Here is a 27528-nt window from a genome sequence, read left to right as displayed (position 1 = left end):
ATCTGCCCGCGTCAGCCTCCCAATATGCTGGGATTACAGAAATGAGTCACTGCCCGCGGTTGGTCTCTAGATGGGACTTTGAAGCTCAACAAACAGGAAACAGACATTTCAGGTAAGAATTTTGACTATAAATGTGAATAATATAATGATATAAAATTTGCTAGCATTTCATTTAAAGTATTTGATTATTTATGGACATTAAAAACAAAGAATTTAACAAATAAGAATATTTCCATATTGTGTAGACTTCTTGATGTGGTACAAAATTTAAGATTCAGAATGAAGGAAGATGTGTTCTGTGTAGATGCTCAATTCTTTACAAGCTGCTGATTCCAGGAAAGTCACTTAAACTCTAAAGACTTTTCTTTTGTATAAATAAAGAACACTATTTTAATTCTCTATTTTCCATTTTCACTCTACAATTGAAACATTATGATGTATATATAGAAACCTCTAAATTCTGAGCATTAAACTAAAATTTGGGCTTGAGGCATGTTCGTTGCTAATGTGGTGTCACTGCTTCTAAAACTTTTCAGTAGATAGAGCTAATAAATGTTAGGTATGTAGACCCTACATCTCTAATCTAGCAATACAGGATTAATTTTAGCTATCTATCCTTGCTGATTATAATTTCTTTCTCTAGCAATATGAAACCTACCTCCCAATATCAATAATTTATTCACTTATGCATTCTACTCTAATATACATGAAAAGCAGTTTCATACTTGCTAACCTGCACTTCTGTGAAAAAATATCAACTAAAGTACAATGTCCATGTACAGTTATTTTTATAGTTAGCCTCATTCTTTGCAGGTTTTGTCAGTTCAAAATACTGTTTTCCAAAATATAAGCTTAGATCTTTGACTGCATCAGCTTCAGTAAGCTTATATATTACATTTATAATGTGGCTAGATTCACTTGTCAGAGTTTCCACCCCATTTTGGGATAATGCATCCTGTTTATTGTCTTATTTTTTTTTTTATTTGCATGCTGCAGAGTTTATTCATTGTGTTATACAGTTCTATTGGTTTTGATGAGCACAGTAATTTGTCCAGCACCACGGACAGTTCCATAGCCATTAAAACTTCCCCAGGTAATCAACGATTTTGTAGTCCACCCTCCTATATCTCTAACTTGGGCAACCATTGATCTGTTTCCCATCTCTGTCTTTTCCAGAATTTAAGATACATTAAATTATATATCTTGAATACATAGTCATTTGGGCCTGCCTTCTTTCACTTAGCAAGATGCACTAAAACATTTATCCATAATGTGCATGAATCAATAATTCTTTTTAAAAATTATTTGAATAGTATTCCCTTTTATAGATCTACCACAGTCTGTTCATTCATTTACCAGCTGAAGACAACATATTGGTTATTTCCACATTTTGGCAATTGAAAACAAAGTTTCTGTAAATATTCCCATATTGTTTTTTTTGTGTCAAAAAATGTTTCTCAATTCACGTGGGTAAATACCTAGGAATGGGATCACTGGATCATATATTAAGTAAGCATTTAACTTCATAGGAAACTTGCACACACTTTTTCAAAGTGGCTGTACCATTTTGAATTGCCAACAGTAATGAAAGTAATGAATGAGTGTCCCTGTGGCTTGGCATGCTTACCAATATTTGATATTGTTAGATTTTTAATTTATTTTTCCATTTTAACCCAATGTTCTGGTACCTTATTGTGGTTTTCATTTGTATCTCCCTAGTGAACATCTCCTCATATTCTTATTAGTCATCCACACATCTTCTTTCATAAAGCTCAGATATTTTACCGGGAAAATGGGATTTACTTTCTTATTAAATTTTAAGAGTTATTTTATATATTATGAAAATAAATTTTTTTATCATATATGTGATTTACAAATCTAGTCCCCATATTTTCATCCTTTTAAAAATATCGTGATGAAACAAGTTTTTGAAAATGTTAGATTTTTTTTTCTATTGATTTACTCATTGTAATGAGGAGGGCTGTGATCAGCAAATTACTTTAGTTACAACAAAGCAAGTACATGAAAGCAAACAAAAAGCCCCCAAATTCCAGTATGTATTACAGCTTAGAAGTATGCATCTGGTATATTTTCTACTCTAAAATTTATTGTAAACATAGGATTCTATAAAACTTCATTTTAAGTAAGAAGTTTAGGATTTGATTTATTTTCTCATTGAGCTTTTAAAGTCATATGTTCCTTTGATGTGGTCTGAGGTTGTCCTTCAAAATTCATTAGGTAGCAGAACTGACACATTGTATCAGCAGTTTCCTGGAGCAGAGTTTCCAGTATGGCAGCTACTAGCCACATGAGACAACTGAGCACTTGAAATAAAGCTAGTTCCATTGAGAAGAGGATCATTATTTAAATTTAAAAGCTGGCACTTGATTTAGTTATTGGAAAACTTTTAAATATTTGTAGGAAAATTTTTCAACTGTAAATTTTATGAAGTCTAAATATAGATCAAGTATATTCAACAAAACTTTAGTATCTAAATTGAGATGTGTTATAAGTACACAATAGATTTCAAAGACTTAGTGTGAAAAAAGGATGCAAATTGTCTTATTCAATTTTTTACATTAATCATATGTTAAATAACTACATTTGGAATGTACAGGGTGAAAGAAATAAAATATATCATTAAGACACATTTCACCTGATTCTTTTTACTTTTTAAAAAATGTGACCAAAAGAAAAATGTAAATAACATATGCAGTTCACATTATATTTTTACTAGATAGCACTGCTATAGAATATGATAATATGTATTAAATCATATTTTGTGTCATAATGCACTCAGAGTTCTGAAATAGGAATGTCAATAACCTATCCACCATCTCCTCCAATTCTCTGGCAGCTTTATATCCTCAGACGGGAGTTTCAGCAAAACAAGGGCTGAAGAGGTTGGAGAGTAAGGCTTGAAATGGGATTCTAGGTCTGACAGTATTAAGTGTTAAGAAACAGCATCTCCTGATGCCCTAACATGCTGTAAATTGTAGGGACACTACTGATTCCTGATAGGCTCCAGTTTATAGCTTGCTTTCATCCAAGGAAAAGGGATTGGGCTATATTATTTCTTTCTCATTGACATGAGTAGCACTAATGATTTGCAGTATTTCTTAACTTAAAAACAAAGCACAGTTTCCCAGGATTTTACCTACTGTCTTATTTTTCAGTAATGTGAAATGAACAGTAAGAGGTTCACATCTGTGCAAAGACTACTTTTCTTCTTTTTAAAATTTTACTTATTAAAAAAAATTACATATATATAATACATATACTCAATATATTCTTATATTCTTATATAAGAATGATTTAGTGGTATAGGCATTATCTACCCAAAATTAAAACTCATTTTCAGAAGATAGCTAATATAAAAAAATATTGACCTAAATTTAAAATTAGACTGCAAATTGAATTTTTAAAAAGACATGTTGAGAACATAAAATTTTCCATGTCTAACATTTATTTATTTTTTCTAGAAAACAAGAGTATAGAAAATTTAAGATTATTAACTATAAGATTTATTTTAAAATATAACTAAACATGATGAATATATTAATCTCCTGTGACAGAAAATTATTTTAAACTTTAGCCTTGATAGAAAGTTAAAACTAAGTTTATAGAAGATTTCCTCATAGAACCTAATCTTCTGAAATTATTCTGTACCTTGGATGAGTTCTAGTTCAAAATTTTCTGAAACAATATAAATCATATATAAGTTCCAATTGAACATATTTCTCCCACAATCAAGCTAGATTGAGAAAGTAAATATATGCTTACAATATAGAGAACATATCATGGGAAGCACATAGACAGTTGTTAAACTACTTCACTGTAGTATCAAATCCTTGAATTACTACATTCTAAACCTGATGAGAAACAGAAACAAAGAAGTATGTTAGTTAAACGCACAGGGTGTACTGTATATGTAGCTAGAGAACCAAGAGAAATCCAAAAGAAATAATGCATGATAAAAACATAAATCCTTCTGTATTATTGTGTTCTTTGCTGATATCAATTTGTGATTTCTATTGAACTTTAAAAAAATGTTATTGAAGGCCGGGTACAGTGGCTCACACCTGTAATTCCAGCACTTTGTGATGCCAAGGCGGGTGGAAGTCAGGAGTTCAAGACCAGACTGGACAACATGGTGAAACCCCATCTCTACTAAAAATACAAATATTAGCTGGGCATAGTGACACGCATCTATAATCCCAGCTACTGGGGAGGCTGAGGCAGAAGACTTACTTGAACCTGGGAGATGTTACAGTAAGCCAAGATCACACCACTGTACTCCAGCCTTGGTGACAGAACAAGACTCTGTCTCAAAAAACAAAACAAAAAAAAAAGGAAAAAAATGAAAGAAAAAAGTTATTGAATAGCTTAAATGGTTAGAATATATAATAAGGGAAATATCATTAAAAAGAATGAATGCTTTAGGTTATAGTTGAAACTCTAAGAAAGTGAGTATAAGATATCTTGGTAATTAAATATATTTAAAGTTTCCCATTTACAGAATAAATTGTGCTCATGGCACAAACAAACAAACAAACAAAAGTTGCTAAATGATCCGGATGTTTACAACTATCTGAATGCTTAGCAAAATAAAGATCAATTAATTTGATTATTTGTCTAAACATCTTTCATTTTCATGCTGATGTGTGTCAGCCATCATACTTGATTGGTATAAACAGAAGTAAGTGCTTTCAAATTGTATCAAATTAAGTGCTCCTTAATGAATAAAGATTAGATTTACTACAAACTGGGAAACTGACCTACTGGCATTCACTTACCCCAATCAAGAACATATATTTTTTAAACTATGAAATAATTTAAAATATTATAAAGGGCAGATTCAGTTTTCTCTTTAAGCTAATGCCCCCACAAATATGCTATATAAACTTATTCCCTGTCAAAAAATGCATTTTTGCTATAGAACAGATCCAAGGGACTTCTTACACTTAGCGCTAACCAAAAATACTTGTTAGGTATCCCGTACTCATTACATACTCCAATGTGCACATGCTTACACACACATAAACACATTTAATTCTGATTTTATGTCCCTCTAACACTTGCATTATTTTTTCTTTCCTAAAGAAGTAGATTTTAAAACAAAATTCAGTCTGATTTCTTTATGTGTATTTCTACATAGCCTTGGGTTATGCTTGAAAGAAAAATAATTAAATTTTCCACTGAATTTAGTACCTTATCCTCCTTATACTTTGATAACGGATTTAAACACATTTAAAGACAATAAAAATATGAAGGAATGGGCCTGTCTTGCCTTTAAAAAGTCAAATATCGTGTAATTGTTCTTTTTCAAATATATAACACACTGTAAATGAATTTTGTCTACATTTTGTAACATTTGCTTAGTGTTTTTGTGAGTGTGCATGATTGTCATGCAATTATCAAAGCACTATTGTAAGATAGGTTTTAATTTTCTCATTTTACAAGGTTCTGATAACTCGGACAACTGGTACATATTAAGAAGCTGGAAGGTATTGTAGCTGTGGATCAAATCCAAACCTAACTTCAAAGTATCTACTTTTTCTTATTACAATCTTCACTTGCACATGTCTTCCCGGATATTGGACCATTCTGCCTATCTACTTTCAATACTATTAGAGCTCCCAATAAAAAAAAAAATAACAAAATGCTTTATAGAGTAAATTAATTTCTTTGTTGAAACTGTGTATAGCTGTCTTAGGATTGTTAAACAAGTAAAACCACAAAGACAAGTTTTGTATATAAAGTATGCAGTGTATTGGTTATAATTCTTCACATAAAAGATAAAATAATCACTTAATAAAAACTAGAGAAGAGGCATAGACACCTATATGAACTGGCTGTCAACTATTTTCTTTCTCAACATTTGCTTTCACTGTACCAATGTTTTCTTTTTTTGTTTTTACCATTGACATCTGATTTGATGCTTTCTAAAAGACCATGGCTGAAAAGTCAGAAAAATCAAGGCTTTAGAGTTCTTTCTAGAATCAGAACAAATAATGAGGGCCAGGAAGTGGCTTGAGCTCTTTCATCTATTTGGTAACTCAGGGTTTTTATTTTATTTATTTGTGTGTGTGTGTGTGTGTGTATCTGTGTGTCTGTGTGTGGGTTTGTGTCTGTGTTGTGAGTGTTTGCGTGTATTTCCCAAATCATGGCTGTAATTTAATGGCTCAGCATGCTGAATAAATTACACTTACATAAATGAGCTACTCTTGTGATTATTTTTGTTGATAATGTTTTATTTGAACTTAGTTTTTGTTATATCTATCTTCCTTTTTCTATTATGTGTAGGAAGAAAATAATTTTCTCCATTCCCTTTATTTGTGTCTAAGCTAGTCAAATAATGTCAGCACATTTTTCTCTTTTGCTTTTCTACATGTCTTTCTTCCTACAGTGGTAAGGCATCTGCCTGCCATGGGGTGGTGGTGGGAAACAGACACTCCATTTCTGTTACTTAAAGCATTATTTTAAAAACATAGTTTAACATCATTCTTTAGAAAGTCCTTCAGTTTCTTGTTCCATATCAAGACCAGGCTTGATGAGTTAGTCTATTATTTGGATGTTTTGCCAAGACCCAGATGCTCAGTAACTTAAAGATGAAACATTAAGATGAATCACCAAGTGTTTTCACTTTTCATCTTGATGTTTGTCAACAACATAAATGCCTGGGTTTGCATGGAATTTTATATAAAGGAGTTTCAAATCATGTAGGAGCAGACCAAGCACTGTAGCTAATGCCAGTAATCAAGTAGTTTGAGAGGTCCAGGCAGGAGGGCCTCTTAAAGCCAGGAGTTTGAGACCAGGTTGGATAACATAATGAGACCCTATTTCTACAAATAAAAAATAAAAAATAGGCAGGCACGTTTGTGCACATCTGTAGTTCCAGCTACTCAGGAAGTTGAGGTGGGAAGATTGCTTGAGCCCAGGCATTTGAGGTTACAGATGATCATGCCACTGCACTCCAACCTTGACAACAGAATGAGACCCTTAAAAAAGTAAAGTAGGAAAAAAGCCCTCAGGCATTCTTTTGAGAAATGCCAGAAGAGGTGGAGAGAAAGAGCACAGTGGTAGTGAAAAGTGGACTGCCACAGCTCTTGTTTTTCCTTTCTGGCTTTTCAAGGTCAATCCTCTAGGGGGTGCAGCTTTAGAAATTCTTAATTAAGTTGAGGAGATGCTCAGGGTTTTTGCCTTCAAATTTTGGAGGACATTACTGTGCTGAGTAATCCCAAGTCAACATGTGGTTCCCAAGTTGTAGTCAAGAATGCCCTGTGGCATGACAGACTCACTTTCCCTTAGCTATCATGCAATATGGAAAATGAGTTGAGGGGAATAAATGTGCCTTCTAAGAGCAAAATGACTTAGCCCAAAAGGTTTATGAGGCTTGCAGCTTTAACCAGGTGTTGGAAGAGAAAAGTATTAGGGACTCTGAGGAATCTAAGCACCAAGATCAAGGGCAGGCTGAATTAGTAAGGCCATTAGAAAAAGACAGAGCTGAGAAAGAACTGACTGTGAGAGATGTCAGCAGCTGAATGGGACTATAAAGGCCCACTGAAGAGAAAAAGCCATAAAAGGAAGGTTTCATGAAGGAGGTCATGTTTGAGCTGAAGACAGTGACTCAGCCTTATGTTCAAGATCTAGCATTACAAGGAGAGTAGGCACAAAGTGCAAAGACCTAGGACAGGAACAAGCACTGCATGTTCAAACAAAAAATAAAATCATCCCAGTATACCTGTAGTTGTAGTGCCCCAGAGCACTATGGATGTGGTGGGGGTGAGGGGAAGGGTAAGACAGCCAAGCATCAGCAGGTCACGATGGGCCTCAAAGGCCATTGTAAAGAGTTTAGACTTAATAGTGCAATGGATACAAGGGGATTTTGGCTGGGGACTGGCATGATCTGAATACAATTTTAAATGATCGCTTCACCTATCCTGTTGATAATAGAGGGGCAAGTCTGAAAGCAGTAGCCAGTTCAAAGGCTATTGCTGTCCCTGAATTGAGAGACAATAGTGGTTGTTAAGTTTGGTGGAAATAAGTGTTTGGATTTGGAATACATTTGATATATTTGAATAAAGTATTAAATTCAATTCCCTAGTATTGCCATTTCACAAACACAAATGCATCATTGAGCTATTGTTTTTGAGTCATTGTTGAGTAATTTTTTTTTTAGAGAAGGGTCAGTTCAAATAATAAAAATTAGATATTTATGCAAGATATTTCAGTAAATTGGGGAAAAATTCACCAAAGGTGAAAAATATGGAGACACACTAGTTTTATATAATTGTTTTCCATTGCTGTTGAATTAAAGATAGTGAAAATGATTAAGAAAAATACTACATGATCTATAAACATATAAGAACAATGAAATGGTCAAATAGAGCATTATTTATTTTAAAAAACAAGCTTCAGAGAACTCTGAATGATGTTGTTAGAAACACCTCAGATATATCAAAAACTGAATTCCATTAATAGAAGCAAATTTCTTAATTCAGTTGACCAGATGAGATTAAAGGACAATTGAATTTTGAAAAAAATAATGACAAGTACTATGTGCTGTTTATGGTAATAAGTGAGACTTGCTGCCAAGAGAGGTCATGGGCCAAATCCTGTGGCTGTGCTTTAAGTAGAATTTTATGACTTCAAAATTTTATGACGGGTCTTTGAGCTATTTTTTTAATCCAACATACATTTTCTAAATGTCTTCTATATAACAGAGAGTTGTTAGGGGTTATGGCCATGGAGTTCCTAACACACTCTCTCTTCCCTTGAAATCTTCACAGCCTAGAAGTGGAAGGGGAGGAAGAGAAATGAACTACATGTGTACAAAATGTCTGGCGTGGGGTACACATGTCATGGCATTCTATTTTACAAGGTGGAAGCTTAATATAAAATAGGCTATTCACTAAAAAGTGAATGTTGAATAATGACAAGGCAGTCCAGCATGAACAAAGGTAAGCATAAGACGAATAATATTATTTGGGACTAAAAAGTAATTTGGTCTCAGTGGAACAGAGTAGTAGAGAGTGTCATGGAGGATATGCACAAGGCAGAGGTGAGCTGGAGGGCCCCTGGCTCATGCTGAGAGCTTGATTCTCATCAGTGCTAATAATAATAATATCCAGTGACAAAAGAGTGTTCACTATGTATAGGCACAATTTTAAGGATTCTATACATGTATGTTCTCATTCAGTCCTCTCAACACTTACAAGGTAGCACTATTCCTGCTTTGGAGATGAGTTATATGAAGCACAGAGAAGTTAAGCAATTTGTCCTAGATAATTCAGCTTGTAAGTGGTACAGCTGGACTGGAACCCAGACAGATTGATTCGAGTCCCATTCTTGGTGTGACGTGTCTGCCTCTTGCCTACAACATGGGACAATTTGGCTCTAAAGGATTTCTTTTTCATAATTATATGTGGAAAAGATAATTTTCCCTGTCCTAGTCCAAAAGATGTTGGTTGGCTCTCTACACTCGGCAGGAATATGAATAAGAATCCAAGACCTAAAAGCGCAAAGCCAAGTGAGAATGAATGGGAAGAAGGTAGGGAAATAGTGAACATTTCTTAAGCATGCTATTGTGGAACAAATTCTGGCTAGATGATTTAAAGGTCATCTTCCCAGGTCCATATAGCTGAAAAAAAAAAAAAAAGAGTGGCCACGAAAGACGTGCATAATTTGTATTTGCTTCTACAGCTCTTGCTTATTTTCATTATCTGAATTCTTTAAAGGATTGTGCTTTCTTCTGCATTCCTTCTTTCTTACTTAGCTGGCTTGAATGATCTATCTTGACCTTATGGTTAAAGTGAATAGGATGTGGATCCTCATGAGTTGGAGAGGGCTGGATGTTCTGTAGAAAGCTAGCCTTGAATGATGTAGACTCTTCTACATGCTGAGTCGCTGCAGGTGACAGAATTAATGACACTTAGGACCACTGACAAACATCAGATCTTAAGAACTTAAAATACACTTTTGCTTGGAATAGAGATTGGTAATTGTTATAATAGATGTTTAAAATTGATTTGTCCAAAGTTATGCATATATTTTATCAATAGAAATATTTTCAACATGTACTTCAGGGAAGGGAAAGCTGCTTTTTTCTTTTAAAACTTGCACACTTCAGGACAAATTCTTGGGCTTCTTGCCCTGAGCTTTAAGCAGTCCTAGAAACCTCATTGTACCTTCTTCCTGAAGCATCTATTTTACTCGAAGATTTGAGAAAATAAAATTCGTTCTAAAACAGATGGTATATCATAAATAAAATGCAGAATGTACACACATTTTAAAGACTTATTTAATCAAAACATTTATGGAATGGAATCTCTATTATGATAGGTGCTGCTGTGATTGTTGAGGCTAAGGCTGTTGTTCCTACACATTTATGGTTGTCTTATGCTGGATGGTATGAAAATAAAATATGCAAGTTTTAAGGCATGTATGAATACTTTTTAATGGAATACAGTAGAGGAATATTTTGCCTTTAGATGCTGGAGAAAATAAATTATGGTGTTTTGATTTAGACCAGAGGTTAGCAAAGTTATACACTAGAGAGCCATATGGTAAACATTTTAGGCATTGCAGGCCAGGAGGCAAAGTCAAAGATGTCCTATAAGTGCCCACATATTATACAATTTATGTTGCATCTGCTCCACTCTGCTTTTGTAATGTGAAGGCAGCCCTACATAACTATAACTATGTGCTATAGTTTACCAAATTATGGTTTAGACCATAATTAATTTTTTTATTTTTAAATTTCACTGAGATGTATGTCTAAAAACGGCTTGATACTTCTTGTCTTTCAGTTGAATAAATCAAGTTTAAGCACTCCATCTTTTCATTTCTCTAGCTCTAAGGGCGTCTTGGAATAATTAAACCAATAAATAATAAGCCCTGATTTTTCCTGTAACAGGCCTGGGAGAGATAGACCATTTCATAGCCCAGGAGCTTCTGATGGATAGGATAAAGTTTAGGCTGAGTTCTAGGTGCTGCTCCCAATGACTGCAAAGCACTTCATACTTATTCAGATGGTGTTTTAATTCCTCATCCTACATGTTAAGATTCTCCCAGGAAGAAGGATCTGAAGATAGGAGATAAGAGGTAAAGTCAGACAAAGATTGTATAACACTTGTATCTGTCATCAATCATAGCCACCAAGAGGGAGATGCCTCTTGAAACCTGGGTTGGGAAAGTAGGCCAGGAACAGACAGTTGGTGACACTTCTTATTCCTTATTAATTTTTTGTCTATGGCAATAACAAGAAAAAATTGAAAACTTCCTTTTAAAAGCACATGTCTTTAAGAGTGTTCAATGAGGTCAAGATAAGATAAAGCAGGTTTGTTGCTCTTCTCCCAACAACCCTTCCTCCTCATTCTTCTGACAAAATTGGAGGAAGGGTTAAGAACAAAAAGGAAGGAAGGAAGGAAGGAAGGAAGGAAGGAAGGAAGGAAGGAAGGAAGGAAGGAAGGAAGGAAGGCCTGTGACAATTTATCTTGGGCTCACTGACATTGACATAGCTCTATATATCCTGCCTGCTATCTTCAGTCAGACTCCCAGAACTCCAAAACCCTAGGGGTAGTAAGAGGTGTTCAGGCTTTCTCTCTTCCCTGACCCCTGGATGATTCCCTCTACAAGAAGATGACATTTACTGAATAGGTTCTCCCAGTGTACTACAGAGCCTAGACATCACCAGTGTTGGAAAGGTTAGGATCCACTGATTTGTTCTCTTTAATACTGGGTTCTTAAAATTTCATGGGCATAAGAGTCATCTAATGGCTTATTAGAAACACATATTTATGAAGTATATTTCCAGAGATGCTGATAATAGGTATGGGTAAGATCCTGAATTTTCATATCTAACAATTTCCCTAATTTTTAGATGAATTTGTTGCAGATGTTTGGGGATCATGCTATGAAAAATAACAGATCAGATCCAGAGTGTTAAAAACAACTGAATAGAAAAAGACTATAGAAACTTATCATTATCTAAATAACCATTAAAATTTTTGAGTATAAATTAACTGCATGAAAAATAATTGTATCACTATATATTTTAATTAGAAAACTTAAGACACCGCTTTCATTTGGACCAAAGGCTTTTGGGAAATCAATGATCAAATGATGAAATTTAGCATAGTATGTTTATGCTTTTTGTAGTCAACAAAGAAAAAATTCCATTCCTAGAAAAAAATGTTAAATGGCTATTTTATGCCATGACAATTTAATTTAGAATAATATAATCTTTATTTTGTAAAGATGTGCTTATACTGCGATGAGGTGATTTTAAAAATCAGAATTTCTTATTAGATTCTCATCAAACAATGAATGTTCTAGGAAAGAAAAAGAGTCCATTCCAATTTTAACTGCAATTTCTATGTTAAATACAATGGTTTGAGCTATGTGTTAATAGTACATGGCTTACAAATAAACTGTTATTAAAAAAATGAAATACATTATATTGTTCAGAACATAGGGCAATTTACCACAAAGCAGTACTCTGACTCACTGCATACAAAGAAATGCATTTTGTTTTAAAACAGATTTATCTCCTTTTGAATAATTTTAAAACTTGAATATCAGGATTTTAATAGCCTAAATAAAAGTACCACATTCTTCTGAACTTATTCCTTCCAAGGGTGAGCATTCCACCACTGTGAGTGAATTTGACTCTACTAAGTAAGCACAGAAGAATCCAGGCTGCCTGATACGAAGCCTTAAGAAGACTCTTTAACTTTGTTTTTATTTGTTCTTCTAATTCACACTTAGAATGCATTTTGAAAAAAAATTGAATCATATTTGGCAAAAAAATCTGTGCTTGCCTTCTATTTTGTGTAGAAAACTACATAAAATAATTTACATTTGTGTAGTTTTCTACTGCCAACATTTTTCATCAATGTCCTTCATATATTTTATATTTGTCCTTCTTATATGGACCATGTATGGCAAATATGCAGATCTAAATTTATCTTAACATGGGAAAACTAAAATAAAATATCAAACTGTTTTTCATATAATTTGGTCAAATAATATTAAAATATGTACTATAAAAGTGAAAACATTACTAAAGAAAAAAGAAATAAAATACACAACCTAAATTTTCTGCATAAGTATCTTTTCCATTTCATAGCTAATCTACCCTGGCAAATGGGTAGAGAAATACAACCTTGGCCTTGAGTTTACTGAAGGTGGAGAGTTGAAAGCTCTGGACAGAAAGCAGGTACCAGGAATGCTCTTATCCTTAACAGTGTATACATTATTCTATACATTTGTGTTACAAAATTCTTCTTTAGAAAGGCAGTGTTATTCTTTTATGTAAATTGATTTAATCAGATGATCTGGTTGTCCTTCTAAACACCTAGCCAAGATTAGCCCCCTGTTATGCATTGAATTATGGCACCCCTAAAAGACATGTTAAAGTCTTAACCTCCAGTACCTGTGAATGGGACTATGGTTGGAAATACATTATTTGCAGATGTAATCAAGATGGATCCATCAATTAACTTTATTATAGCAATTATTTTACAATGTATATGTATATAAAGACCATGGTGTACATCTTAAATATATACATTGATTTTTTTCTTGTTTTAAAATTATAGTTTAAGTTCTGAGTACATGTGAAGATGGTGCAGGATTGTTACACAGGTATACACATGCCATAGTGGTTTGCTGCATGAGTCACCCTGTCATCTACATTAGGTATTCTCCTAATGCTATCAGTCCTCTAGCCTCCCACCCCCCAACAGGTCCTGGTGTGTGATGTTCCCCTCCCTGGGTCCATGTGTCTTCATTGTTCAACTCCCACTTGTGAGTGAGAAAATGCGGTGTTTGGTTTTCTGTTCTTATGTTAGTTTGCTGAGAATCATGGCTTCTAGCTTAATCCATGTCACTGCAGAGGACATGAACTCATTCTTTTTATGGATGCATACTATTCCATGGTGTATATGTGCCACATTTTCTTTATCCATTCTGTCATTGATGGGCATTTGGGTTGGTTCCAAGTCTTTGCTATTGTGAACAGTGCCACAATAAACATACGTGTGTGTTCTTTGTAATAGAATGATTTATAATCCTTTGGGTATACCCAGTAATAAAATTGCTGGGTCAAATGATATTTCTGTTAGCATTGTGGAAGGCAGTGTGGTGATTCTTCAAGGATCTAGAAATACAATTTTTATCCATCAAATATTCCTCGGTAAAGAAAAGAGGAAATAAAAGATGAAAATCACAAGGGAGCAGGATAGGCCCTAAATTCAATGACTGGTGTTATCAGAGAGCTTTGGAGATAGAGAGAGTCACAGAAAGAAGTCGATCAAAGAAGAAGCAGAGATTGAAGTTATGCAACCACAATCAGGAAACTTGCCAGCAACCACCAGAAGATAGAGGAAGCAAGAAAAGGTTCTTTTTGGAGCCGTTTGAAAGAGCCCGGCGCTATTGACACCTTCAGTTTGGACTTCTGGCCTCCAGAATTGTGAAAGATTAAATGTCTGTTGTTCAAAGACACCCAGTTTGTGGTTATTTATTGTGGCAGCCCTAGGAAATTTATACACTCCTCACAGATTTAATTTGAATTTGGGTAAGGAGAGTCGTTGGGATAATGATGGGATGCTATGGTGTTGAGTTGTTGAATATAAAAAAAAGCAGCATAAGAATTCTCTTCACCTGAGAGATGGAAATTGAGGGCAAAGAGGAAGAAGGAAAGAGTCTAGAAAACGCATACATATGCATACACACACACGAATGTGTTTTTGTGTGTGTGCACATATTTGTCTTGACTGAACTTAAAAAATCATCTTAAATAATGCCGTTGCATGATAATAATTTTTGAAATATTCAGTGGTCTCCTCCCCTACTCCCCATTCAAGCATTTGGCCATCACTTAGTCACTTAGCTGATGTTGCATGGCTGAAAGTCCATTTCTAACTGTTATTTTCCAATAGCCCAAGGCCAAGGCAGTCTGTATGAACTTACTACTTTCTTGGCTTTGTTCAGTCTGTCCTCATCACTCTAGCCTTCTGTCAGCTCTTCAAAGTGCTCTCCTATTTCCATATGTAACATCTATTGGCATAACATGTCACACATTCTAATGTAGCGTGATGCATGAGAGGAAAGTAAGTTTAAACTATTCTCTCTAGTGTAAGGGGAAGGTGTTTTCTCTTCAAATTTGGTATACTTGGGGGGTGGTGAATATACAATTTCTACATGCTATTTGGTGTGGGTGTCAAACTCAACTACATCTAGAGCTTAAGATTTTTCAACCTGAATAAGCTGATTTAAAAAAGAAAACTAAGTGGCCTGAGCTTCAAACCCAATGAATCATATGTGATTGTAAGTAGAGTTATAGGCTTAAGGCTGTTTACACATCTAACTCTAAGATAAGAGAACCATGCTCTAGCAAAATGTGTCTCAAACGGGGACTCATAGCCCATTTGGGTCAGATTTGAGAGAGAAAATTTAATAACACCCCTTAGAGAAGCACCTGACATGAAAATTTTATTGGCCAAAAAAATTCAAGGTAATTACAGATCTTAGGACTCAGATGAAAGGAAGGGTAATTAAGAATTAGAAAATTATATCAGTTAAAAACGAAACATAATTATTAGTTTAATTGATGGCTGTGACCTAATAATCAATTTTTTTAACTCAGGTAAATTTAGTGCTTTATTTATATGTAAAATTTCTTATATATTATTCTTACTTGTCATTGTAATAAATATGTTTACAATATTTGCCATATTTTGAATACCTACATATACATGTGAACATCTACTTTAGCATACATAATTTTTAAGAAATAACAATCTCTGCAAGAACATTGTTACCTACTTCTGTGTAAAGATGTGATATTAGAAAGCTTTTATCTGCATACAATTGTGGTGACAAATCAGGAAAGTTTTATTGGAATACCCACTGATTATTTTTTGAGACTTTACACACATATTTTGACACACACATGGACACACACATGCCTACATATCCATATATGATATCAAATGAGCTAAAATAACTGTTAAATATATCTTTATAAGTAAACATTTTCTAATCATCATAGGATAAAAAGATATAAATCCCTGGTTACATTACCAGATAGAAGAGGAGAATGTGAGCCTATGCAACATAGCAAGACCTTGTCTGTAGTGAAAAAAAAAAAAATAGTTGGACGTGGTAGTGCATGCCTGTCATTACAGTTATTCAGGAGGCTGAGGTGGAAGGATCGCTGGAGCCTAGGAAGTCAAGGTTGTAGTGAGCTGCGATTCCACAACCGCACTCCAACCTGGGCAACAGAATGAAATCTTGTCTCTAAAAGCGGAGTGTGTAAAAGAATGAAGACTTCCCCTTCTCCTCTAGTAGAAAACTTGGGATCTCCTTAATAAAATAATTGAACATGTAATAAAATATACATTTTTGTTTTTATTTATTTATTTTTGAGACAAAATTTCACTCTTGTTGCCTAGGCTGGAGTGCAGTGGCGCCATCTGGCTCACTGCAACCTTTGTCTCCCGGATTCAGGGGATTCTCCTGCCTCAGCCTCCCAAGTAGGTGGGATTACAGGCACCTCCCAACATGCCCAGCTAATTTTTTGTATTTTTACAAGAGACGGGGTTTCATCATGTTGGCCGAGGTGGTTTCAAACTCCTGACCTCAGGTGATCCGCCCCCTCGGCCTCCCAGAGTGCTGGGATTACAGGTATTAGCCACCGTGCCTGGCCCATTTTAATGTTCTTAGTACTTTTTTCCCTAAAAATACTCTTCTTAAAGATACTCTAGTAAAGCAAGGCACCCACACAAACATCCGCACACATATGTATTTAAATGAACTGAAAAAGATTACTTAGGCATTTTAAATTTAGAATTCTTTGCAGAATTAAGAACACTTAGGTTAAAAATATTAAGTAGTAATTACAAAATCAGATATAAAATGTTTAGTTATGTTTAATAATTTACACTTGATTACACAGGCATGCAAAGTACTAAGTAAAAATCCTGATGCCATCTTTAACCTCCTAAACTTCCATTTTCATTCAAACACTGGGTCCTAATTCTAACTTTTAATGTATCTTTCCCCTCCTTTTAACTCATTGTCACAGCCAAGAGTATCTTCTCATGTATTAGAGAAATTGTAGATTTTACACCCTGTGTTGTCACAAATGAGTTATAACTTTCTAAAACATAGACACTCAGGTTTAACTCAACCCATTCCAAAGTTCAAACCGAAAGGAAAGGTGGTTCTTCAAATTCTAACCTGAGTCTTTACTTCTCATCTTATTGATCATCATACCTCACCATATCTCAGTCATACAGCTATGTTCTCCATTTCCCAATGATTTTATTTCCTTAGCTATTTCCAGATTTCTTGCCTATATTTTGGCTTTTGCTTAGTAGCTCAATTAAAACTTGTGAAATTCTGCTAATCATCTAAGACATAGTGAAATCTTTCTTGCTTTATAAAGTTTTATCTTTAAATCCTCTGTACTCTCATAGATAATTTCATATTGATATCAAAATATTTCCTTTACCTTGTATACTAATGAATAATTTCTCAAATTTCTCTTTCCTCATTAGATTGTGAGTTTTTTGAGGACATTGACTATTTTATTTATGTTGTATCCTTGGAGCCTAGAAGAGCACTTTAAACATTATATATATATATATATATATATATATATATATATATATATATGTGTGTGTGTGTGTGTGTGTGTGTGTGTGTGTGTATACACACATATATATGTGTGTGTATATATATGTACATATATGTGTACGTATATAATATATATACATATATATATATAATCGATGAGTGTCTCCTTATATAAATTTGTCTTTGGAAAAAATTGATGAGTGTCTAGCCATCAAAAGGCAGACATAAAATGGTGACATTTTATATATATATATATATATATATATATATACACACACATATATATACACACACACACGTGTGTGTGTGTGTGTGTTTAATTCAAAGTAATAATTCCATTGAAGACATTTTTTGATAATTTTAAGAAATGGTATAAAATGAGAATCATGATCAATCTCTAGTATGATCATTGCTATTACAAATGTTCCTTCTGATTTCCCTTGGGAATGTTATTTTCCATGTAAATCTAAATGAATACAATGAATAAAGAGAGCATTACTTTTCCCCCTTTGGCATTAGATCACAAATAAATCGAATCAATTCTCACCCAACATTAGCATTTGCAAAATGAACTAATAAATACAAGAGGATTCATTGCCATTCCATTGACCTTTTTGTTGCAGATTGCATAAAAATCTCAAGGGCTAGCTTAAAGTTCAATTAATAAAGATTGCACATAATGTACAAGGTTATTTTGTTCTCCACACATTGAGTTTTCCAGTCTGTGGTAGAAACTACTCAACCTGTGTGCAGGAACACTGGATATTTTATAGATGAGTGTCTCCTTATAGAAATTTGGCTTTGGAAAAAAATGATGTGTGGCCATCAAAAGGCAGGCATAAAATAATGACATTTTATATTTCAAATACACTAATAAATTTATTACTACAGGCAAGCAGCAGAAAGTCCAAAGTAAATTTTATATACAAGGGTACATAAATATTCAAGAACATTGTGATTTTGTTGCATTTTATCATTTTCATATGTTTTTAAAGGAGACACTCCAAATATGAGGTCTATGAATGGAAACATTGGCAACTATTTTTTCTGAAGTGTTAATGAGATACTGTTTCTGACCTTTTAAAAAGAAATACCAAAGGTGAGGTATAAAAGGAGGAAGACAGAAATAATCATAATAGCATGTACAGTTTTAGCTTAAAAAGGATGAAATTATCTTTCTGTTATAAAACCAAGTCACACATTCCATATGTGCATGAAGCTAAAATAGTAAGAGTGTTGTAAGTGAGGTACAAAGAAATGAACTGACTCCTCTATTCTCCCAAATTGTTGTGAGTCATCTTTAGAGATTTGCTTCCCAGAATAAGTACAGAGAAAATTGTGATCTTTATACAGATTTTCACATCTTATGGTAAAATATCAGACTCCTATTTACTCACTTGTTTGACAAATATTAAGTACTACACATAAGATTCTGATAAAGAGATAGAGAAGGCACGGATTAATCCTTCAAGGACTTTACAGTACTTGAGGAGACAGATGCAAAAGAAAAATAGGGTATATTGTGGTAAGGACTATGATAGAAACATATACAAAATTTTATGAGAGTACAAAGGAGGTGTATACAATAGTATCTCAGGGAAAAGTTACAATAAAAGACTATACCATGCCTTATCTAAATCCTCTGGATTTCAACAGCACATCTGAAATTTCCTAAGATTTTCTTGTAGATATTATGAAGATATGTGGGCTGAATAGCTAAGCAGTTTGTTGAGTTCGTAGTTGATAGCTCTTTCCTACCAAACAGTATTGGTGAATGGCTCACTGTAAAACTGCAGGAGGACTCTGGGCTTCTGTTATTCTTAAGATAATTTTTAATGAGCTATTTGGTGACACATAAGACATATTGAATACATTTGGAAACGGCTCTAACTGGGAGTTCTGGTTACTGTGTTATGTAATTTTCAGGAGCTTCACAGGCTAGAACAAATGGTTGAAACTGACAATAGAATTTAATGGTAAAAATATAGAGTTAAATTCAAAAGTCCACTAGGGCAGTAGAGTGACAGAGGGAGCTGACTATAGTCTTTTGGTTGAAAAGAATCTAGCATTTTAGCTAAATGAAAGATCACTGTGAATCGTGAGAGATTAAAGAAATGTTGCCTGGGACATTAGTTGAATCTTAAGTGATAACATGAACTATATATTTGAGTTTGGGGGGATGAGGCAATAGCTTGACTTTCTCCGAAATCAAGAATATTGAGAATTAGAGGAGGGTGATCCAGAAGTTATACATTTTAGAAAACATACTTTATAAAAAGTAGTTGACAAAATTGGAGGTGTTTAGAAAAAGAGAAGATCTAAAAAGCAACTAAAATAACTATTCACTCCATCCATTTATTCAATCTGCAAGTCTTATTTTTTTCTTAGTTTTCTTTTTTATAAGTGTCACTACGTCAGACACATGCTGGGAATAGGCAATAACTTAGACAAATAACCTTCCCGTAGGATCCTCTACTTCAAGTACAGAATTCTTAACTTGGGGCCTATTGGTAGGGGTGGCAGTGGGAGCATGGTATTTTGAAGATCTATGCTCCTCTGGAAATTGTATGCGCATGTTGTTGTATGTTTGCCTTTTTATATGAAGATGACTTTCTTAAAATAAATGGTAATTTAAAAATATTTAAGAAGGATTTGTCTAGTGGAAAAGTCATGTATATAATCACAGACATATAATGATAAAATACAAAATCAGAATACGTTATGTGGGATACTATACTTGAGAGGAAATATAAGCCTTATTTTTTATTATTCCATAGGGAAGACAGAGAGCTATATATAACTAGGGCTCGTGGAGTAAGAAACTGAACTGTTTTATATCAAAGATTTTATATGTTATTGTTTGTTTTTGTAATGTTCAGTGAAAGTTATTGATCAACAGTTTTCACCTTCTTTTCACCTTATCTACAGCACCAGTATGCTAAAAGATGCTTTGGATGACACTCTTTCCCTTATACATTGTACTCATGAATTCATCCATTCATACAGCAATATAAAGTTTTTTACTATTTTCTATGCAGTGTTTTTCAGGTAAATATTTAACAAGCCCTGACTTGTTTGCTAATTTCCCTGGTAGAAATAGTCTCAGTAAGGCCAATTTTAAGCTATTAATTTATGTCACAAAAAGCAGGATTGGAAGAGAGCACACAACCCACTCTTCTGAGATTGGGGAGCTTACTCCAGCACACAGCCGCTTCTGTGATTCCCGCACTACAATAGGTGCCAGATGACTAAAACTGTTCCTTTTCTCAAGAAAATCCCTTCTAGCAAGAAGAGTATGTATTTGGCTATTCTATTATTATCTTCTATGAATTACATATTCCTTTACTATGTGTAGCTTAGATGCTGACCTGTGTCTTCTAATTCGGCATTTTGACTTTGGATTCCTTGGGGAAATTTTAGGTGGTCTGGGAAAATGACTTATCTCTATGAGCCTCACTTTCTTTAACCCTTATAAGAAGGAGGTAATTTATTCTACGAATGCTGATTAAGTGCCTACTATGTGCTGGATGTTTTAACACCAGAGAAATGCGGTGAACAGATGAAATAAAAATTCCTCTCCTTGTTGAGCTTATGTTCTAGAACTAAGCGTTGAAGAAACAAGAAACGAATAAAAGCCATATTGTGTTAGATCATTTTGAGCTCCAGAGGAAAAAAAATAAAAGGGGGCTGGGGGTAGAGTGGAGTTGCAATTTTCAATAGAGTAGTCAGGGGCCTTGGAAAGGTGAATTTTAAGTAAAGATCTGAAAGAACCAGCACACACACACACATACACACACACACACACACACACACACACAAACACACACACACAGACATGGGTGCCTTACACTAGGAGGAGGGATGGCAAGCACATGGCTGAGGGAAGACCATGCCTGGATTTCTACAGGACCTGTGAGGGAACCAGATCAGTGAGAGTGGAATTAAAGAAGTGAAAATTGTAGACGAGTTTACAGAGATTAAGGGAATGATGGGACAGATTAGGTAAATTCTTATAAGCCTGTGTAAGAATCCCAGCTTTTAAACAGTGGGGTAAGAAGTCACAGAAGCCTAGAAGCAGAGGAGTAATACGATCCGATTTATATTTTAAAATAACCACTTTGCTATGTTGAATGTAGTCCACAGGGAAGCAAGTAAACTAGTGCAATAATTGAGATGAGGGATCCTAGGGGCTTGGATTAGAATGGTTGCGGTGAGAAGTAGCAAGATTCTGGAAAACTTGAAGGCAGAACAATCTAGATTTGACAGATGGATCAATGGTCTGAGAGAAGGGATTCAACGAAGCATCCAAGTCTCTTATCATCTGCAACTGAGTGTAGTTGCCATTTACCAAGCATATCTGGTTTAAGAGTCATGGTAAGACTTTCCATTTTATATGTAATAAATATGAGGTATATATCAGACTTCCAGGTAGGGACATTGTATAGGTAGTTGGATATATGATTCATATGTTGTAGCAGAAATCCCAGCTAGATAGATTTTATGAGTCATTATATTATAGATAATATCAGGAAAAACATAAAGTGCTGGACATTATTCTATGCACTTTACAGACATTAAATCATGTAACATGACAATAGTTCTATGACATAAGTACGGCTATAATCCCTATTTTTACCAATGAGGTAAGAGATAGGTAGTCATAGAAAGATAGAGATAGATGACTAGCCCATGGTTACACATCTAACAAGCTAGTTGAGCTGCAATTCAAAGCTAGACAGCCTGGTGCAAAGGTCTGTACCCTTTGCCATAATGCTAAACATGAAATTTTATGAAATCACCAATGGAATTACTGCAAAAGGCTGGGACAGGCCAACATTTAGAAATTGTAAAGATGAGAAGAACCAGAAAATTAGACCACAAAATAATTGCCTGTGATGTACAGAGAAAACCAGAAATGTACAGTATACTAATAGAAAAGTGAAGAGTGGGTTTGAATTTCTAAAAAAGGACCAACTTTTTCGAATACTGCTGATAATTCAAATAAATGAGGATTGAGACTTTGTCTGAAATTCATTCACTTAGCAGTTGTGGCTACTTTAGATGGGAAAATCTTTGTTAAAGGTGGGGCAAGCCTAGTTGGATGTATTCAAGTGAAAGTTGAGGAAAGGAGTCAATCAGGCAATATAGTCATCTCTTTGGAGGAGTTTTCTGGAAAGAGAATCTGATAAATGATATGTGAACTGGAAGGAAATGAGATAACAATAAATAATTGTTGTAAGTATTAGATGAGAAATGAGATTTGCAATGTTTAGAGCTGGGTCTAAACATAGGAGAGGATTGTTAAAGGTGAGTGGTCATTCACATTATTTTATGACATTATAGCTCATTAGTGCTTATTCTGTGTGTATGTGGGTGAAGGGTTAATAGATGGCTTCACAGATGATTGACATTTAAACTAGTGTGTAAATAAGAATTTACCATATATCCCAAAGAGGACATAAGTGTTCCAGGCAAAAAGAACAGCCTGAGCAGAAGCGTGAGGTGAGAGAAGACAGAGATTGTTATCAAAATTGTCCTACACTTTGGGTACAGCGTACACTGCTTAGGAGATGGGTGTACAAAAATCTCAGAAATCACCACCAAAGAACTTACTCATGTCACCATACACCACTTGTTTCCCAAAAACCTATTGAAATAACAGCAGCAACAATGGCAACACAAAAACTTGTCTTCCTAGGACACAGGTTTGCATTATAAAAAAAAAAAAATGAAGAAAAAAATGCTATAGTTCCCTCTTGTCTAAAATGGTTCCCCAGAATAGCTTCCCTGTTCAAGTATGCTTTGGGAAATACTGAGTTAAGCAATAGAAAAAGCTATTTCTTTACTAAAAACTTTTTCAGAACTTTTTGAGTACAGTAGCTCGTACTTATTGATGAGAGATACATTCGAAGACCCCCAGTGGATGCATGAAACCACTGGTAGTACCAACCCAATATATGCTATGCATGAATTACTTTTTCCTTCTTCACAGTTTCATGGATAGCAGAGTCGTTCTCATCATAGATTGCACCCTCAGCATACAATTTTTAAAATTTCCTTATTTAGTACAGAACTTTCACTTTTTCATTAAAGAGAGTGCTTTATGTATTCTCTCTGCCATATCTGAATTGCCAGCATCCTGGTGCTTTGGGGCCATTATTAAGTAAAAGAACAGTTACATGAACACAAGCACTGAGATACTGTGAGAACTATGAGATACTGTGATGGGTTAGCTCTGATAACCAAGCCAGCTACAAAATGACTAACACAGCATGAATACACTAGACAAAGGGATGGCATGAGATTTTGTCATGCTACTCAGAACAGTGCACAATTTAAAACCTGTGAGTTGTTTATTTCTGGAACTTTGCTTTTAATCTTTTAAGACCACTAGGGACTACAGGTAACTGAAAACACAGAAAATGAAAACACAATAAAATAAATAAATGGGAAAAAAGAAATATTTTCCCACTAAAAAAAAAAAAAAAAAAAAAAAAAAAAAAAAAAAAAAAAAAAAAAAAAAAAAAAAAAAAAAAAAAAAAACACACAAATAAGGGAGGAGTATTGCCTATGATATGAAGCATTTCAAAATTTGTTTGATTTTGGAATCTTTCACAGAGCAGCATCAAATTTGAAGAAACACTGACTTAGATTAAAAAGTGACATATACAATTCTAGACTCATTATTTTCAGCAAAACTTTCATATCCTTAGCTCACAGTGTACAAAACTAGGGCTCAGTAGTCATACAAATGTGAATTTCATTTTTGACTCTGCTGCTGTATAACCTGAGGGAATTTTTCAACTCCTCTGTCCCTTAATTTATTCATTTGTAAACATTGTAACAGTAATATATACCTTCCACTGAAGGACTATTACACAGATGAAGATAGTGTGTGTAAGGTTCTTGGTCATATTTTAAAAGTTCACTTTTTTTGTCTGTATGTGGATCCATATCATGCAATAACTTTGAGGCCATTTTTATGCCTGGAAAAGTGATGATTATATGCACATAAGTAATTTCATGGAGAAATGTGTATTTCAATTTTAATTTTTGCTGCAGAGATGTTTTCTGTTAAATATTCTACTTCTTAATACAATTTAATTTATTAACTCTTCAGTGAAATTTCTTAACGTCCATTGATATATATATTGGCCAAGGTTAGCATATCCCTTCCTTTTGTCTAAAATGCTCCATTCAATGCCCACAGTTCTAGAGGATAGTCTCAATCATAGTATCTATATCCTGTTATTCAGGTAGAGATGCCCAAACCACATCAAACTGCATTAGTCATAGGGGAAAGATAAATGAAATTGCAGAATTATCAAGAGAAGGCTGTTTCAACAGAGTCATGATCAAAATAAGAGAATCCTATGAAAGAAATGACTTTGCCAATTCATTCACCAATTAAGTAAATATTTTGTAGATACCTTTAATGTCTCAAGAACTATGCAAGGTACTGAGGATATGATGCTTAGTGAAACTGATGTCATCTCTGATTTTATGTGGGGAGATACAAGCCTAATGGGAGGATAGATGTTAATCACAAAACCTCATAAGTGAATGAGAAATAACTGATATAGTGTCCTCAAAGGAAGGAACAGAGGCTGGGTATGGTGGTTCATGCCTGTAATTCCAGTACTTTGGAGACCAAGGCAGGAAAATTGCTTGAACCCAGGACTTTGAGACCAGCCTGAGGAACATAGCAAGGTTCTGCCTCTACATTTTTTTTCTTTTTCTTTCTTTCTTTTTTTTTTTTTTTGAGGAACAAAGCACAATTTTCTTATTTATTTACTTACTTATAATAACAGCTGTATTGAGATACAATTCACATACTATAAAGTTCACTCTTTTAAAGTATGCAATTCTGGGATTTTTAGTACTTTCATAGAGTTGTGCATCCATCTCCATTATCTAATTCCAGAATACATTCATCACCCAAACAAGAAATCCCCATACCCAGAGCAGTCACTCCCCTCTACATTTTCCTTTAATTAGCCAGAAATGGTGGAGGTGGGACGATTGTTTTAGCCCAGGAGGTTGAGCTATGGTTGTGCCACTGCATTCCAGTCTGGGAGAAACAGCAAGACCCTGTTTCCAAAAAAAAAAAAAGGGAAAAGAGGGAATTTGACCTGGAGTCTCCTGAATATGGGATGAGAGCTGAAAGATAAGTATAAGTTATTTAGGAGGAAAAATAGGGCTAGAATACTCCAGAAAGAGGAAATGGTACATTTAAAGTTTCAATTGTGAGTGGTAACACGACACATTCAAGTGTATGAATGAAGAACCCAGGTAATGCTGGAGCAGAGAGCTGGAAGTATATTTGACAATTCTAGAAATGAAAGCGAAAATCAGATGATGCAGGTTCCTATAGTCTGTAGTAAGGAATCTGATATTAATCTTAGCGGTTATAGGAAGCCATTAGAATGTTGTATTTAGAAAATATACTTAAAACATTCATTTTTAAAATTTTTGCTATGAATATATATATATATGAACTAGATCTGTATGCATCTTTATGGGAATATCTCTGAAACATAATGCTGAGTGCACCAATCAACTGGCTAATGATATCCTATGACACACTTGTGTGAAATTCAAAAATAAAGAAAAATTTATATTTTGCTTTCTGATATCTATATATCTATATATCTATATATATATCGATCTATAATTTTCTGTTTTGCTTTTTTATATTTTTTTCTTTATATATATATCTATCTATATATATATAGATATCAGAAAGCAAAATATAAATTTTTCTTTATTTTTGAATTTCACACAAGTGTGTCATAGGATATCATTAGCCAGTTGATTGGTGCACTCAGCATTATGTTTCAGAGATATTCCCATAAAGATGCATACAGATCTAGTTCATTCATTTTACCTGCTGTTCAGTTCTATATTATAAATATATTGGAAATTTTAGTTGATTACAAGGTTTTTCTCTAATTGATTAATTTGGCAAACATGTCAATTTTCTACTGTTAAAATATTATTGTCCATTTGGGATACACCTTACTTGGTCATAGTATATTATTTTTTATTGCATTATTGGTTGTAATTTGACAATATTTTATAGGATATCGTTTTTGTATCCATGTTTATTGTAGTATACTTAAATTTGAATTTCTCAAACTGTCCTGATCTAATCAAGTTTCAAAGTTGTGCTCACATTAAAAATTAGTATGAAAACTTTGTTTCTGAGAATATTTGTTCACTGAAAAATTCTTAAAGATTCAATAAAACTTGTTTGTAAAGCCATCTGGACTTGACAAAGCCTCTCCCCATCAACTTCAGACCACATAACATACAGGTATTAGGAGTTCTGAAAAAGTTTGGGAAGACAAAAATGTTTAAATAAATGAATGTTTAAAATTTTTCAAATTTGATGAAAGCTATAAATCTAAAGAACCAAGAAGTTCAATAATCTCCAAGCACAGCAACATTTGGAAAGTATACCACAACATATCATATTAAAATTGCCTTAAAATAAAATACGAACATTTTAAAGCAGCCAAAGAAGAAGACATATCATGTAATATAGGAAATAAAGATAAGAATGACAGTATATGTCTCATCAGAAACAATGGCAGCCAAACAACAGCAGGGAAACATCATTAAAGTACTAAAAAACAGAATTGTACAGCCAGTGAATATCTTTGAAAAATAAAGACTTTCTGAGACTCATGCAAGAGCTAAAAGACATTGGCAGGTTTCTATTGCCAGATATGTTAAAGGAAGTTCTTCAGAAGAAAATGATCCTTGTGGAAACATGGATCTACACCAAGGAGTGATAAGCACTGGAAATGGTAAATATGTGGTTAAAAGCAGAAAAAGCATTTTCTGTATATCAGAACATTTACTGTTTAGAGCAAAACC

At 34.1% G+C, this 27528-nt stretch overlaps 1 protein-coding gene across 3 annotated transcripts in view; it reads right to left on the bottom strand.

Moving 5' to 3' along the window:
* Positions 1–27528, bottom strand: part of FUT9 (fucosyltransferase 9) — a 185049-nt gene that overhangs the window by 89405 nt on the left and 68116 nt on the right. Inside the window, exons 1-2 of one of the 3 annotated variants that reach the window (XM_017538887.2) lie at positions 4252–4287; positions 3784–3872 (exon numbers count right to left, since the gene is read on the bottom strand). The exons of 1 other annotated variant lie outside the window; for it this stretch is intronic. The gene's annotated coding sequence lies outside the window, so the exon portion shown is untranslated. Of the gene's footprint in view, positions 1–3783; positions 3873–4251; positions 4288–27528 lie in introns of those variants that run through there. One more of the 3 variants, XM_017538886.2, reaches the window with a different exon arrangement.

Source organism: Cebus imitator, unplaced genomic scaffold (genome assembly GCF_001604975.1).
Source record: "Cebus imitator isolate Cc_AM_T3 unplaced genomic scaffold, Cebus_imitator-1.0 Scaffold116, whole genome shotgun sequence".
In the NCBI taxonomy this organism is placed as follows: domain Eukaryota; kingdom Metazoa; phylum Chordata; class Mammalia; order Primates; family Cebidae; genus Cebus; species Cebus imitator.
Note: the sequence above shows the minus strand (reverse complement) of the source record. Positions and strands in the feature narration are given on the sequence as shown.